This window comes from Antechinus flavipes, chromosome 3, assembly GCF_016432865.1.
Source record: "Antechinus flavipes isolate AdamAnt ecotype Samford, QLD, Australia chromosome 3, AdamAnt_v2, whole genome shotgun sequence".
Classification (NCBI taxonomy): domain Eukaryota; kingdom Metazoa; phylum Chordata; class Mammalia; order Dasyuromorphia; family Dasyuridae; genus Antechinus; species Antechinus flavipes.
The window spans coordinates 163,188,433-163,205,443 of NC_067400.1; the positions used below are offsets into that span (position 1 = coordinate 163,188,433).

At 34.4% G+C, this 17,011-nt stretch overlaps 1 long non-coding RNA gene across 1 annotated transcript in view; it reads left to right on the forward strand.

The window, feature by feature from the left end:
- LOC127557828 (uncharacterized) overlaps positions 1-11,701 on the forward strand; it is a 30,354-nt gene extending 18,653 nt beyond the window's left edge. Inside the window, exon 3 of the long non-coding RNA XR_007952639.1 lies at positions 9,841-11,701. This is a non-coding gene — a long non-coding RNA (uncharacterized LOC127557828). The remainder of the gene's footprint in view (positions 1-9,840) is intronic.
- The last annotated feature ends 5,310 nt before the right edge of the window (positions 11,702-17,011 follow it).

A 17,011-nucleotide genomic window follows, 5' to 3' on the forward strand; every position in this document is an offset into this window, starting at 1 on the left:
TTTCCTCCCCCTCCCCCAGAATCCATACCAGAGTCTTGCTATAGTTCACCTGATTTGTTATATTCTGCCAGGCCTCCAGAGGAATAATAAAAAACATAGTCATTTTTTTAATCCCCTAAGGTATAGATTTTTAAAACATTTGACACCTACAAAGAAGCTTTTAATTCTCTTTCCAAATAAATGACTGTTGTCAAATGTGAGGAATGCCACAGCAGGCCTATGTCTAAACAGAAGGTGGTGCTTTTAAGAACTTAAGAGTTTGGATTTATTTCTGTTAAGACTTTTGAACACACACCTGTAAAAAGTCATTCAAAAGGCTGAACTAAACACTAAGGAGAAATAAATCATGTTTCATAGACAGCATTTACAAAAAAAAATGAGACACTGGCTTTTGACTACTCATATAGATTACAGAGTATAACAAACACAGTTAAAAGATTGTTTAGCAAAGAAATGACATTTCATGTGTTAAAATAATTCATAGAAATTGCTTTGCTTACAGATTCTGTTGTATTTAAACTTTTTTAGAAAAATCACAATCTGCAATGTTAATACTGTAATGCAGCTTTGCCCTCTTTTCCTCCTTCTATGTCCTGAATAATTGTAGAATTCAAAATTTTTTTTTTTAATTTTCTGGAGTATTTGTTTTTAGTTCTTTGGTCCAACAGAATAAAGTTATATGATGGTAGGAAATAGAAAAAGCATGAAATGTCTTAGTATAGAAATATAGAACAATATTAGCACTGAATATTGATGAATGGTAACTTATGGCAAGATAACTGAGAACTGACTTTTGGACTGTGTGTGCATGTACTTTTATGTGTGTATGTTGCAAACAATTGGATAAATTTAGTAATGAAACAAAATTTCAGTTTTTCTTGACAGAAAAAAAAAGTTAAATTCATTTCCTGTTTACATATGCATATAAGAATCCTAAAGATTTCTTTAAGAAGCTACAAATAATAAGTTAATGATGTTCGTCCCAGAAAACACATGGTTTTAAAAAGAGGAAAAAAAGTCTTTAATCTGTTGTATTCAAAATTAGCTTAAATTTACAGTGTTTTCAAAAGAGTTGTGTTAAAGAATAAGTGACTCAAGTTGATATAGCTTTCTTTCATGGGTAAATCCTGCCTTTTATCTCTCTTCTTCTGCCGTTCGTTGTTCCCACAGATGAGATCTATGAATTGATTTATGCCTAAATTATTCAAAGAACATCCTATTTGTTGCTACAACTATGTTTGTAGTTCTATGAAATCTATGGGAAGCTTTCTTTTTATACTTAAATGAAGTATGAGACAAACCTGACTGGGAACACAGAGTAGAATAAAGAAATTTAAATGGGGAAAACCTGAGACATCGCCATCTCTTTATTTCTCCCTATTACTGCACTCCTCCATGCCATTCCTGACTATCACCTTTGTTAGGATGTCTTTCTTTATATCTACCTGAAAGCTGACGCTTTAAATTTCTATCCACTGCTTTGAGTTCTGCTCCAAACAACAAATCCCTTTTACTTGATAACCCATCCAATGCTTGCAGACAGTTATCATATCTTGCCCTTTGACTTAGTAACCATGTTTACCAAGTTTCTTAGTCACCTGGGATATTCCTTTAGATCTGGTGATTAGAGCTCATTAACAATAGTTTAGTATTCACTATTACCTCTTTTAGCTTTGCTTTCATTCCTCTGTTGAACAGTTCCCTTTAATCATTTAATATTGTTCTTGAGAGAAAAAAAAAAAAGAAAAATGGGAATTGAATAGACCTTTGAGTCTTGTAAGAAGCTCATCTTCTATTGCCTTCTCTCTTCCATTCATTATCATATTCCTGGTATGTCATATATCTTCACTGAACTATCTTTTATCCTGAGAATAATTTTTGAAAAAAAAATTTGGTAATTAACAATCATTGCTAAGCTCACCTATTATGTTTCTTTATCTTTTTTCTGTTGCTGTTATTTTACTATTTTTGACCCTATATTTATAGGTCTGCGATACTCTTTTTTTGCTTATTTTCAGTTAACTAACTCACCTAGTTGATGAATGAAAGGAATAGTTGCTACAATGATAACAAGAGAAAAAAAGAGAAAAGAAAATGATTAATAAACCATCTTTTAAAAATAGAATGAATGAATGAAATATTACTGTGCTATAAGATATGATGAATTCAATAATTTTATTTATTTATTTATTTGGCTGAGGCAATTGGGGTTAAGTGACTTGCCCAGGGTCACACAGCCAGGAAGTGTTAAATGTCTAAGGTCAGATTTGAACTCAAGTCCTCCTGACTCCAGGGCTGCTGTTCTATACACTGTGCCACCTAGCTGCCCCAAGTTCAATAATTTTAGAAAAACATGGAAAGACTTGAGTGAAATAACAAAAAGTGAAATGAACAAAACCAAGAGAACATTATATGTACAGTAATAGCAATACTATTTTAAGAATGATTTTGACTAGTATAAGCACCCAAATTAATTATAAAGAGTGCACAAAGAAAGATACTATATGTATCCAGGGAAAGAACTGAATAGAAATATGTATAGAATAATTTAAAATATATATATTTATATATATATATATATACACCTATGCAAATATATATACATATGCACATATACCTATTTGTGCCTGATGGTAGCCATCTCTAAAGCAAAGGGTTGAGGGGAAGAAAAAAAAGTACATGATAATTTTGTTGTATATTTGAAAATATTAACAAGTTGTACACAATAGATTTGCAATTTAATGTGCAATCATCTGGACATTCAAAAAGAGACATTCACAAAGGGTAGTTTTGAAACTACTGAGTTTAATATAATATAAACTAAAATAAAATCTGAATGTATTAGAGATTCAAAATGCTGTCTGATCCTATTGTATTGTTCTTTGTATAAATGTTAATTACTGGTTTGCTTTGTTAATTATTAAAACAAACAAGCAAAAACAAACAATTTCTCTGATTCAGAATTCCAGTGCAGTTGCTCCTTATTTTGTATTTAGAACTAGAATCATGTGAAGATCAGGCCTGGTCTGTCATTATTGATAGGGACAGAATAGGTCCTGTTCCTGTGATTTTGTTGGTATAGGGAACTTCTGAAAAAATCCCTTTATTGATGTAGATCAACATCTCTACAAGCTATAGTTTTAGAGAATTTGCTAGAACACTAAGAGATGAAGTAACTTTACTATGGCCAGAAACAAGACTTAAGGTCTTCCTGACTTTGAGACCAGCTCACTTTCCATTATGCCTTTAATTATTGGACAAATGTAATTACTGAGCCTAGACCAAAGATGAAGGTGAAGTCGTTTAGAGAGTTATCTAGTGACTGAGCCCAGAAAGAAAAGAGGTAAAAGGATAGATTTCAAAACTGCATCATTTAAGTTTGAAGCTGAAGGTGCTGATGACTTGCTGATGAGGAATACATCCTTAGTAGAGAAACAATTTGGAAGCAGACAATCAGAGGTATCACTCAGCAGACTGACTGATTTGGCTAATTTATTAGCTATGAAAGTGTGCATTCAAAAGAGAAAACTTACAAGGGAAAATTTATAGATGGTTTCTGAAATTAAAAAAAAGATAGCAACATTCATAGTTCCAGTATACTGAATTACCCCAATAACATGGGGTAGCAGATATCTTTGTGTTATTCCCTTTTCCTCTAATAGATAACAAATGTTTTGAGGGGAGAATTTGACCCAGATTTAGGTATGAATTGTAATTTATTTTATTATTTGTGCCCCTGAGTAATATTCTATCTTGGTAATTACTGCTCTTTGCTTTATCAGTAAGTAATTATATTTTAAAATTTAAAAATGTCATCATTATATGGATTTGGTATCTGTAAATAGAAAGACAATAGTGGGTACCCAGAAACTAAAGTAGTGAATATCGATGTTTATTCCCCCACACAAGGTTATTTTCTAAAATCCTGAGGTGGTTTAAGTGTAACTGCATGCTAGTACTCTGGGGACTAAGACTAGCCAGTGAGAAGACAAGGATCGATAAATAAGCAGTCCAGATAATGAATTAAGTGTGTACAGGTGCAAACTCCACTGATGTTGAGAGGATACCGAGTGGTCACACTACCCACTTCATCACATAAGAAAACATGCATGCTTGGTAAATTCATAGTTTAAAAAAGAGAGAGAATTTAAGGGAAAAGCAGTGGAAGACAAAAAAAAATTCGAAGTTGGCTGATGAGATCCAATGGATTTTCAGATCAGTGACTTTAGACAGCTTTATACTTTTCTTGTCTGGATAAGTTGTCTTGTCTGGATATCACAACTATATTTGTATCATAAGAACTTTATTCTTTAGGACAAAGTTTGGCAAACTACCACTAGTGGACCATTTCCAGCCTACACCTGTCTTTGTATGACTAGAGACGTAAGAATGGTTTTAAAAATAAAGTTATATCTGATTTTAAAATGTCCAAACCATTTTTAAGTTCAGCTGTACAAAAACAAGAAACAAGTTGGATTTGACCTGATAACTTCTGCTTTAGAGCATCCTTATCTCTCTTTGATTGATGCTGCCTATGGAATTCTAGGCAATAAGATCTTTGTATTAACTCCCTGAAACCACTTTCTCAAAGTCTAAGCTTCATGTAAAATAAATTTAATATTATGCCTATTAAAATGTTAAGCAATGTTTAGAGGCTGAATTATTTGTTCAAAGTCAGATATCTAGTCAGTTAGTATTGAAAATCTAGTCTTCTAAGAAGTTTTATCTTGTTCAGTTGTCTCAGGAGTAAGTGACTCTTCATGACCCCATTTGGATTTTGATTGGCAAAGATAAGAGATTCATTTAACATTTCCTTCTCCAACTCATTTTCAGATGAGAAAATTGAGGCACACAGAATAAAATGACTTGCCCAGGTTCACACAGTGACTATTTGCTGACATAAATTCATTCAGTTGTTCTTGTTCTATTACAAAACACACACACACACACACACACACACACACACACACACACACGTCCAAACCAATTTTTTTCTCTTTTTCTCTTCAAGATTTTCCCTACCACTCAGAGGCAAGAACTACGAATATTTTTTTTCTTGAAAGATCCCATTTTTCTATTTCCTTCTAGTCATTTATTATGCAATGGGTATATAGACTTTGAACTAGATTTTCAAGTGAAAGGTTCTGTGGTTATTGTCATATTCTTGTCATGCTGCTGTGCTCTATCCTTGGCAAAAGAACCAAAGAACCATGTGCCTCTGACTAGATAATACTGGACCTAGTTATAATAATAACTAGCCATCTTCCCATTCCCCTGCATATACTCACTCCATCTCCTTATCCACCTTGGCTTTCTTTCATTCTGGAAAAATTAATCAAACTAACATCATCTTTTCCAAAAAGGACATGCCAGTCAATTACCCCATGATTCTGCTCACCATCAGTGACTTCCCATAAGAAAGCATCATTCCTGTTTGTGTTGTCCTCCTGTTTTAGAATGTAAGCTCATTGAAACAAAGCACTAGCTTGCATTTTATAGTTATATCTCTAGAACTAAGCTTACTGTTTTGCACAAAGTACAAATTTAATAAAATTTTAAACTTATTTATTCATTTGATACCACTATAAGGAATTGCTACACCAGGTGCAATGTCTAGTTGGCTATGACCTTGTAGATAAATCCTAACGGTCTGCTTAAGCAAAGTCCATAGAAAGGCATTTGGTCAGGGTCACGTAGTTAATGTCTGAGGTGGCTCTGAATTCCAATCTTTCCAAATTCAAACCCAGCACTCTATTATATCATACTACCTCTTTAAGCATAGTTAATAACACTGCCTAAGCAATCACTGTACTGAGACAACATGGGATTATGGGAAGAACATTTAAAGTGTTTGAAGATTTAGAGTTTTATTTTTATCATTTTGCTGAGTGAATTTGGGCAATTCATCTTACATTTTAAAAACATCCTTATTCCTTTCATCTTTCTTTGGAGGGCAGGCCAGGGGTCCTCAAACTTTTTAAATAGGGGGCCAGTTCACTGTCCCTCAGACTGTTGGAGGGCCGGACTATAGTAAAAACAAAAACTTTGTTTTGTGGGCCTTTAAATAAAGAAAGTCCATAGCCCTGGGTGAGGGGGATAAACGTCCTCAGCTGCCGAATCTGGCACAGGGGCCGTAGTTTGAGGACCCCTGTGAGTTTAAACCAATAGGAGTGATGTATGCAAAGTGCTAAATACAGATAAGCCACTAATATTTCAAGGAAGCCTATAGAAGAAAAGAGCTACTTTTTAAATTTCTGTCTACAAATTTTGCAGTGAACAAAAAGTAAAAAGCTACTTTGCTTTCCATCCTAAATTAAAACTTCTGCCACTGACTTAAAGTAAGCTTTTCTCACTTCCACCCTGTATGTCTCTCTTGTGATCACTTCTTATCCAGACAAGAGAGCACACTTCAATAATAGCTTACTTAATTGGTAAGCATGGATCTCTAGGTACCACTTACATGCCCCATCATGTAATGATCCTCTACAATTCTGTGTCCCTTCAGTAAGCAAACTATTCCCCAGATGTACACTGTACATGGCTTTCATTTCCAATCACTGTGTTAAATCCCATGTCCCCCTCCCTTTAGTTTCAACTCCTTTCCCTGTGAGGAGGGGGTGAGACTAAGAACAGCTGCTTCTGCTTCCTCATGTCAGAAGAAATGATTTTGTTTTTTTATTTTTATTTTTAACCCTATTAATGAAATCAGCAGATTAGGGCCCTTAGGCTATAACACCTATAAGTGTCCTCATGGCCCAGTGTCCCCTGGAATCTAGATTAGAAATGCTGGTTTAAAGTTTATCAAGAGGCAAAAGATGAAATTCCTTATCGGAGCCAGATTCTTAAGAAGCAGAATCATGTGGAAATGGCTCTCTTCAACAATGAGATGATTCAAATTAGTTCTAATTGTTCAGTGATGAAGAGAGCCATCTACACCCAGACAGAGAACTGTGGGAACTGAGTGTGGATCACAACATAGTATTTTCACTCTTTTTGTTGTTGTTTGCTTGTATTTTATTTTGCTTCTCTTTTTTTTCTTGTGCAGCACAATAATTGCATAAATATGTATACATATATTGGATTTAATATATATTTCTACTATGTTTAATCTATTTTGAACTACTTGCCATCTAGAGGAAGGCATGGGGGAAGGGGAGAAAATTGGAACACAGAGTTTTGCAAGGGCTAATGTTGAAGAATTGTTGATGCATATGTTTTGAAAACTAAAAAGCTTTAATTAAAAAAAAAAGAAGCAGAATCACGTCTCATTTTTCTTTTCCTCTCCCTGGCTCCTACTTCAAAAGTACCCTCACTGCCCACTTCAAAAGCTCACAGAATTGTTACCATCTTTAATATGTACATTTTTACAGCCAGCTCTTAATTATCCATACTGTGGAAAAAATGAAAGAAAGCAGAAGAGCAGATAGAGTAATATTTTATTTTGTATAGTACATGTATGAACAAAAGAATGAAATATCACCATTAAATCTAAACAAATTATACAAAATGAACATCTAAAAGATTCCTTAACTTCTTCTATGTGGTCATTGTCTTTTTGTAGCTAGAACTCCCAGTTTTTTTCTTACCACTTGGAACTAGGATGAGTACGGCATAGCTAGGGCTTCATCCTGAGCATCCACATATGGACTATACATGTTAACATCCTTACCTCTCCTTGAAAGAGTACTACCTAAGAAGCCTACCAGCTGTTAGAACATAGATTCCCAGTGATTATATCCCATTCCTAGGCCTTAGCAACACACTGCTATTGACTGGCCTAGGTCAAGCTACTTTTAGAGACCTCCAGTAACACTAAAATTATTAATTGTTGATCTGAATGGTGCAGATGGTTTCCTTATCGAGGGATTCTCTTCTACTAGCAAAATCGTAGATACAGACTAATGGATGAAAGAGTTATTAAGAAAAGAAAAGAGAAATTCAAAAGAAAATTGAACAAATCAGAAAGGCCCTTGGGTCTGCTTCTGCTTTTGCCTCAGCATATATTGATGAGACCTTAAATGCTGGTGTAGACAATCCATGAAAATAATACTCAATCTCCAGGATAATGGAAAGTTAATTGTATTTTAACTAAGTAGGCTTTTCTTTTTTTTATGCTGAGTGTATGGTTATTTTCAAGACAGAGGACGAGCTTTTAATGTTGATGGATCCGGACCAATTCCAAGGATAGCAAGAGACACTAGAGAGTTAGCAATGAAAATGAAAGCCTGAGTAACACTGATAGGGAGGGAAAACCATTAGCAGGAGGCTACAGGAAACTGAAATGACTGAGATCTTTTGAAAACGCTATAATGTAGACTCATCAATAAAGCATGGTGAGAAAGTTAATGGTAATTATGTTAGCTCTAAATAGGACTGAATGTACAAATGAGATGAAAAGTTATTAAAATGAAATGTTTTGATTTATTGAATGACTCCCATAGCATCTGAAGTATGGTATGCAGGTGCTGTTCAAAAAATAAACTTTCTAAAATAACCCTCCCATAAAAGGTGAAACAAGTGTCAGAATAATATACTCTCCACATAAAGTATATATTTCTGGGAAAACATATTTGAGTGATGAAGCAACAATTCACACAAATGTAAAGAAATAAATGTATTAGGTTATGACCCTTATTCAATCTATGAAGAAATAACAAAAACAACAAGAGTTTAAGAGGTAGGAAAATTCAGTAACTTAGGTTTTTAAAAAGAAATTAAAAGGTATTTATGAAAGAATATGCAGATTTATTTTTAAACAATTTAAAGAACTTTAATAGTAATAAATTATAAAATTATCAAAATGAGTCAAGTTAATTCTGCTATATTTTGATGAATTTTTAAACTCTTCTATATGGATCTTTTCTCCACTGTTGCATATAGAGAACTATCTATGCTTCTCATCCTGTGTGAGTTCTGATCATTTCCTTCCACAAAACAGAGAAAAGATGTCATTTAACATAATGAGTATTCAATTTTTATGGATATCAGAATTATATTTGTGCTGTTTCTATTTGTTTCTCCTTAGTCTATGAGTTACTTGATTCGTTTTCTAGACATTTACATTTTAGCTGATATCTATTGGGTTAAGTCTTGATTTTAAGTCATTGTGGTAATATGAAAAAGCTTGATTGCACCTGCTATATTGCACTTTTCCATTAAATACATTTATTTTATGCTTACTATATATTTAATATGATAACATGTATGGGGGAAGGGGAGAGAAAAAGGAATACAAAAGAAATAAAAGAATAAAATTCCTATCTACTGCTGAATGAAAAGTTTCCCTTTTCTTCTATTCTTTATTATCAGATTTCTAGATTTTATTTGATCTAGTGTCCTCTCAAATCCACATCAAGTACTCTTTGCAGGAGGTTTTCCTTTAACTGGTTCAGCCATTACACACACACACACACACACACACACACACACACACACACGCACACACACGATTATACAACTAAGAATCTATAGGTGTAGAACTGAAAGGGATCTTAGAGGTCAGCTAGTCCAACTCTTTCCTTTTATAGATCAGGAAACAGAGACTCAGGAATGGTTAAGTGACTTGGTCAAAATCACATAGGTCAAAGGTATCAGAAACAGTATTCAAGCTAAAGTCTTCTGACTCAAAAGTCAACCATATTTCTGCTGTACCATATTACTTCCCAAAATTACATACTAAGTAAAGAATAAGTAGTGGTTTTAGTTCACCAGCGAAATGTATTTTCAATCTGCAATTTCCTTCAGGTTTCAACATTTAACATACATTTCTAAATACTAAATTTAGTAAAATATTTATTTTTGTTTAATGTTTTTACAACTATTCTCTCTTTTGAATTTCAGCCTGTGAGATAAGTACGGCAAGGCACAATAGGCACCATAATTGACATCTTAGTTATTGGGAAAAGGAGATTAGAAGAAGTTAAGTATCTTATCTATGATGATACAACTTTTTGAAGATGGATACCTCTGAGTGAAAAAGACATTCTTGAAGTTAAGATCATTATCTGTGATTCCCTGGAAATTTACCTAAGAAGGTTACTTGAATTATCAGGATGAAAGAAACTATTCAGGGAACAGGAATATCCCTGGGAAGAGGTTTGTGTCCTCGAAGATGCCTATTTATTGACAAGTTGGGTTTTTTTCCTTGTGATATTCTCTTATTTCACCTATTTCCCCATTTACCATTTTCTCTTCCCCCGAGCCAATTTCTCTGGCCTTCTATCTCTGGTGTGTTGCTTTTGTATGTATTCAGCTTTTTAGATGTACCTATGTTTGTCCATATGTATGTGAGTTCACTCTTCATAGTTTGGGTTCATTACCACTGGAGCCACAACAGGTGTCTTTTGGAGAATGTTTGTTCTTTTTTTAAGAAAGATTATTTAATAATCCAAGGTACCATCCTTTATCTATAATGATGCTACTGATCCACGGTCAACAAAATGCATATTTTCATCCCCCATACCACTTAATCTGTGGAAATTATATCCAAGAAGATGCATTATCATCTGCTTTACCACTGCTTCTTAAGGATCACTTGATTTTTCCAAATGACTTACATTTGAAGCCATCAATATGTGTTGGCTTACCATAGATTATAAACCACTGAAGGATAGAAACTGTCTAGCTTTTCCATCTATATGTTCAGTGACTAGGACATGATTAAGTAAGTGGTTTCCATTCATTTATTCATTTCTAAGGGTAATGCTAGATTTTCTCTGAACAATTTTTATTGTCTTACTTATTCTAATAAGTAAGACAATAAAAATTGTGAGTAACAAAATAATTGTATATCATCTTCTAGTATATACATAACTCTTGGGGCCCATAGGATATACTTTTATTTTTTCTGTAATGCTTCTTGATCCATAAAGGGATCAAGCTCCTTTCCCCATCAGCACCACGATTTTTCAAATTGATCTAACTAGACCAGGCATAAGACTATAAAAGGAATATTGAACCTACTAAGATAGATAGAATAATTCCTTAAAAATAAGACAGGAAAAACAAAATAAAACAAAAAAAATAATAAAGGAAAGAAGGAATTATCAAAGGAAAGGAAAAAACAGAGAAAGAAGGAAGGAAGGAAGGGAATCAGGAAGGAAGGATGGAAGGAAAGAAGGGAATCAGGAAGGAAGAAAGGAAAGAAAGAAGGAAGGAAGGGAGAAAGGGAGGGAGAAAGGCATCAGTAGGGGAGAAGGGTAAATTTGATTATCACAATGCTTTTTCCTGTTTATTTTGAGGTATTCATACTTTATGTCTTAAAATATCCATATCACCTTTCCTGAATAAAAATAAGAAACATACGAAGGAGCAGTTTTTCCTTCCCTCATCCTCTAAACCCAAAATTATTTGGAGGGGAAAATCCGATGAAAAACATAGTGGTTGCTTTCAGAGTGATGCCATCAAGGCAGGGGAAGAATTTGCTAACTTGAAACAAAAACCAGCTGAAATACACTCATGAATGAAAATATGATTGTAGAATCTAGTAGAGGATAAAAACTTTTAGTGAAATCAATTGCACTATGACCAGCAGAACTAAAGGGCTTGCTATTTTCCCTTTTTCAAAGCAACAGAAAGAGACAAAAATACTTCCAATTTCCATTGAATCATTTGTATAACACACTGTTCAGAAACTTGTCAACTCTATTCAGTAGAACCTCTTGCCTACTGTGCCCAAGTCACACTCCAAATCACACTAACTCACTTATTCCATCACTGGTGGGTGCTTTCAGAGAGTGGTTGACATCACAAATGTCAAGGAACAGTTTCATGCAGTGTGTGCCTTAATCAGTAGTGCTAGAACTTGAGATGGAAAAGACAGCCTCTTAAAGAACAGAGGACACATTAAAATAACACTTCCTATAAAATGCATCTATTTTTGTTGCTAGAAAACGCTACTTTCAGAATGATTTAGTGCAGCAGTTCTCATAGTGTGATCTGAGGATCTCTGGGAGTCCTTGAGACCCCTTTGTAGGGGTCCACAGGATTAAAAATATTTTGAAAATAATACTAAGGCTTTATTTGTCTATTAAAATACCATTCCCTTTTCCAAATACATATCTATACAAGGCCAGATTTTCTTCATATGCTTCAACCAAAACAACACATCAAAACAAATTGAATCCAAAAGCTGATATGAGAATTCATCTGTCTTCTATTAAGTCAGACATTAAAGAAATATATAAAAATATGTAAAACTCTCTCCATTTTTCATCAGTAGGTCTGCTTGGTTTCAAGAAACTTGAAGTCACCCCCAAGAGAAGATGACCACCTGAAATCTTATCACCATGTAGATTCACTCAGTTTATGATATTCATCATCTTAATTCCTTCCAGTGCCTTTTCCTTCAGATTGGAGGGCTAGAGGCATAGCAATAAACTCTTCTGAAAGCCTCCTCTTTGGGGGACAACCTGGAGTCAGGAAGACTAATTTTTCTAAGCTGAAATCTGGTTTCAGACACTAACTAGTCTTGTGACTCTGTTTGCCTCAGTTTCCTCATTTGTAAAATGAACTATAGAAGGAATTGGCAAACTACGTCAATATTTTTGCCAGGAAATCTCAAATGCAGTCACAAAGAATTGGATATGATGAAAAAATGACTGAAAAACAAAACAATCATATTGATAAAAAGTTAGTCAAATTTAGATATGGGACAAAAGCATTATCTGTTTTTTTAGGCACGGGAAGATTACGTGCTTTGACCCGAGTCATCCAGGGAGCAAACTCTTTTCCCTTTTTCCTTAACCAAAACTTCCATTCTTTTAGTATGGATGTGACCTTCACTAATTGTTGGGAGGAAATTCCCTGACACAACTGGTGGATCTTTACATATGAACTTCACATATAAAGTCATGGATAAGAATCATATGGGTAGATGGAAAGAGGCATGAATGTATGATGAAATGCCTTATTTTTTACAGGAAGCCATTCCCTATCCCTTCTAATTTTTGTACCTTCCTTCTGTTGATTATTTTTATTTATGTAACATATATATACACACACACATATATAAACACACACACACACACATACATACTATGTCTGCATAATACTCATATTTCCCCTGCCAAAAGAAAGGATTGGACAGAAAGGAATGCCTTAGATCCCAAATAAATAGTCCCAGCAAGAGTAAAATATATGAATGCATATTAAGTAAGTAATATATTATATATTGTAATATATTGCAATAAATAATACATACAAAGCATATATTAAGGTAGTCAACAAAATAATATAATAAAACATCTCATGTTATTTATTATGTATAGCATATATTTATATAAGATTATGTATTACAAATATATTACATCCTATAATATATAATTATTCTATTAATATAGTATATTACATATTTACCTGTATATATGCATCCTGTATTTTGCTGCTTTTATATGTGTGTATATGCGTATATCTATCTAATCTATCTTTCTGTTTATCTATCCATAGCTTATTTGCTTATAATTATTTACATGTTGTCTCTCCTATTCAATTGTGACTTCCTTGAAGGCAGGAAGTGACACAGTGTTTAGCACAATTCATTGCACATAGCTACTCAATATATATTTACTCACTTAAGAAAAGACTCAAATTGATAGAATCAGAGATTCATTTGAGTAGCTGATTATTTAGTATATTAGAGAGTATGTAAAGTTCTTGCCCATTGAATCCAAAGGTACAGCTATGTCAAACTTAGTTGAAATATATATATTTTTTAGTTCAGAAAATGCTGGCATTAATCAAGCAATCAACAATACCCATTGACTTTTTGTTAGAGTTCATAGTATTCTGCTCATATTGAAGTCTCACTAGCAAAATCCTCTAAGCTCAAGACCAGAAACTTGGTTCATTTAATAACTTTTGGGTCTATTTCTGCTGAATCCTGTCTCCTATGTACATCTCCTTAAGATTTATTTATGATTTTTTTCATTTATGAGTTTCAAAGGGTGAGGATATAGGGAGAAGTCATCTTCTAAAATCATTTTGGACTTAGAAGAGTTCAAAGACAACCCTTATCCAATTTATAGCATATTCCTACTTTTAGATGGGACTGTTCTCAAACCAAACAAGGCAAAATGAAAATCTATTCTGTATTTATTTCTGGTTAAGAAAGCGTTGCACACTTGATTTGTAACTGATTCTCATCCCACTGTCTAATACTTTTGATTTTGAACAAAGCTAAGGTACTATCCTCCTCAGAATTGGCTTTATAAGTAAAAACAGTAGGTGGCCACGTACAGGGATTGATTTAAAGGAGATAGTCTTAATCCTAATGCAATGTCCAGATGGACTCCCTGTTTTTGAATCACTCCAGCTGGGACTATCCATATGGGATCTGAGGCCAATTCCTTCTTTTGACAGGGGAAATATGAGCAGAGGTATAACTTGCAATTTTTGCTTCAAGAACAAGTAGTACATTTGCCACCACTTGCCTGGGGCAAATGGCACAAATATGCCCTCAAATCAATCTTTTAAGAAAAATTCTATTTGAAGGAGACAGAAACCCTGGGATACTGTAAAATTGCAAGGTATTAAAGAAAGCAGGACTGGACCAAAAAGTTTACCTGGGGTGTAACCTGTCAGTTAGCAAGCAATTTGTTAAACCCTCACTAGAGATACAAAACAAGTGTAAAAAATGTCCTCCCTGCCTTCAAAAAGTTCACATTCTAATGGAAGAGACAACATGGAGAAAAACAGAACAAACAATAACCAACTTGAATTACTTGAAGAAAGTAATATTTAAACTAAGTCTTGAAGGAGACAATAAGGGAAACATGAAGATGGAGAACATTGTAGACATGGTAGAGAGCCAATCCAAAGGTACTGAGTGGAGAAATAATTGTCATGTGCCAGGAATAGAAAGAAGTTTATTGTCATCATATCAACGCATTGAGTCGTTGGCTAAAAGAAACATAACTATAACTATAACTATATATATATATATATATATATATATATATATATAAAGGAATTATTCTTGTTATCTAGATACTAAAAACTAGTTGTTTTTATACTATGAAAGTACCGCAAGTGGTATTATCAAATCTTGGTACCTTAAGGAAAATGTCCTAGTTACTCTACTCTAGTTACCGCTCTCAATAGAAGGGTTCGTGGAATTTATAGCTTGAGTAACTTAGGATAAAGTTAACTTTGATGTTGATTCTACTCTGACAGTATAAGCCACTTTGACTTCATGACCTTTTTTTTGCCTAATTTATCTTAAGTAAGCCTTGGAGTCCAGTATTAAATCAGTCACTCAGTTAATAAGCATTTATTAAACACTGACTACGTGCCTGGCACTGTACTAAGTGTTGGAGTTACAAAGAAAGGCAAAAGGCAAAATCCAGCCCCTGCCCTTGAGTAGCTTAAAATCTAATGGAGGAAATAAGAGCAAACAAATATGTACAAATAGGATATATATAGAAAAAATAGGAAATAATTAAGGGAAGGAATATTATAAGACTAAAACAGAAAGAAGGAGTAGCTGCATATCCTGGGCTTTAAGAGTATGTTCAATTTAAGCTATCCCTACAATATATTTGAATTCAGAAAATTGATTCAGATCTAGTGCTGGTTACTGAGTGAAGGGCCTAGAAGTAGAAATGCAAAGAGTAAGACTTGATTTCCTTTGCTCATTCCTTTTTCCCTTTCTCAAAAAAATTGTCTTGTTTTTTTTTTTTTTTTGGACTTCCAGACCAGAATTCATAAAAACAGATTGCATTTTGGATCTGAGATCATGGGAGTAAGACATGTATACAATTCCTCTCTATCTTGATAGGAGTATTAATGGTGATTTGTGGAATGATTTGAGGAGATTTTCATTCCCCCAAGTACTTTTCTCTGCCTTTGTTTCCCTTTCTGAACTAAAGTCAGAGAAAACAGTTACTGATGTCCAAGATATGGTAGTGTCCAGGCCACTGATTCCCCGCGGAAGTACAGAAGTGGATGTGAGCTTGTATGAATCTAAAAGAAATCCTTAGAATAGACTTTCTCCAGCCTTAGGGATCATCTCTTAGGTAATTAATAATTTAAAAGTTCTCAAATTTGAGGATTTGGATAATTCATTGACTGCATTCTCCTAGAAGGTAGTTAGATACCAACATGGCTTCTATAGTGGGAGAACCAAAAGCCTCATCATGGGCTAGAAAGCCAGAGATCTGAACTTGGCTAACCCTTCCTTATCTGATTTTGCTGTGAGGTGCTCAAACCATATTATTGTTATTGTTTGTCTTTCATTTGCGATGAAATCCATGGCATCCAGAGGATGATACCTGACATACCAATGAACTGGATTTAAGTAAGGGAAACCTGTGCAAAATCACTGGCCTTATTTTCTCCTCTGGAACCAGCTGGGTTCAGTGACAAGATATATATCAGGATGACTGGAAATGGCTCTGGATGCAGAGGGACACTCTGAGGCAACACTCAATCATTGATGAAGGCAAGCTAAGTAATGAGACAGAGAATGGTCTCTTTTATCTAGTCAAAAAACAAAACAAAACAAAACATCTACACCCCCCACACACACCCCCCTCCCCCCTCCCCACACACACATACACATCAATCTCAGAGGGAAAGGTCAGTGCTCAGGATTTCTGGCCAAAAGAAAAATAATTGCCATTTATACTCACTCTCAGCCATTCATGGTCCAGGCAATGACTAAGAGGGGCTTGGCCGGGCCTGTTGTTGGTCAATCAATGAGAGTCAGAGTAGTTTGAGTTTAAGACATGATCCTAGCCAGTAAACCCCAAGACACCTTGGGAGGTTTAAACAATTAAAATACATTCTTTTGGGTAGAATCCAGATCAGGGTAAGATATCCTATGTGGATAGAGGGAAGGGAAAAAAGGAAAAGAAAAAAAAGAAAAAGAAGGAAAAAAGCAAAGGAAAGGAAAAGAAAAAGAAAAGGGGTGTGTTGCCTAATTGACCAGTTCTAGTTGGGTCCCCAATGGGGCGGTTCCTACTCCTAAAGTGAAGCTGGTGACTTTGCACAGCCCTCCCTCACTTAGATCCAA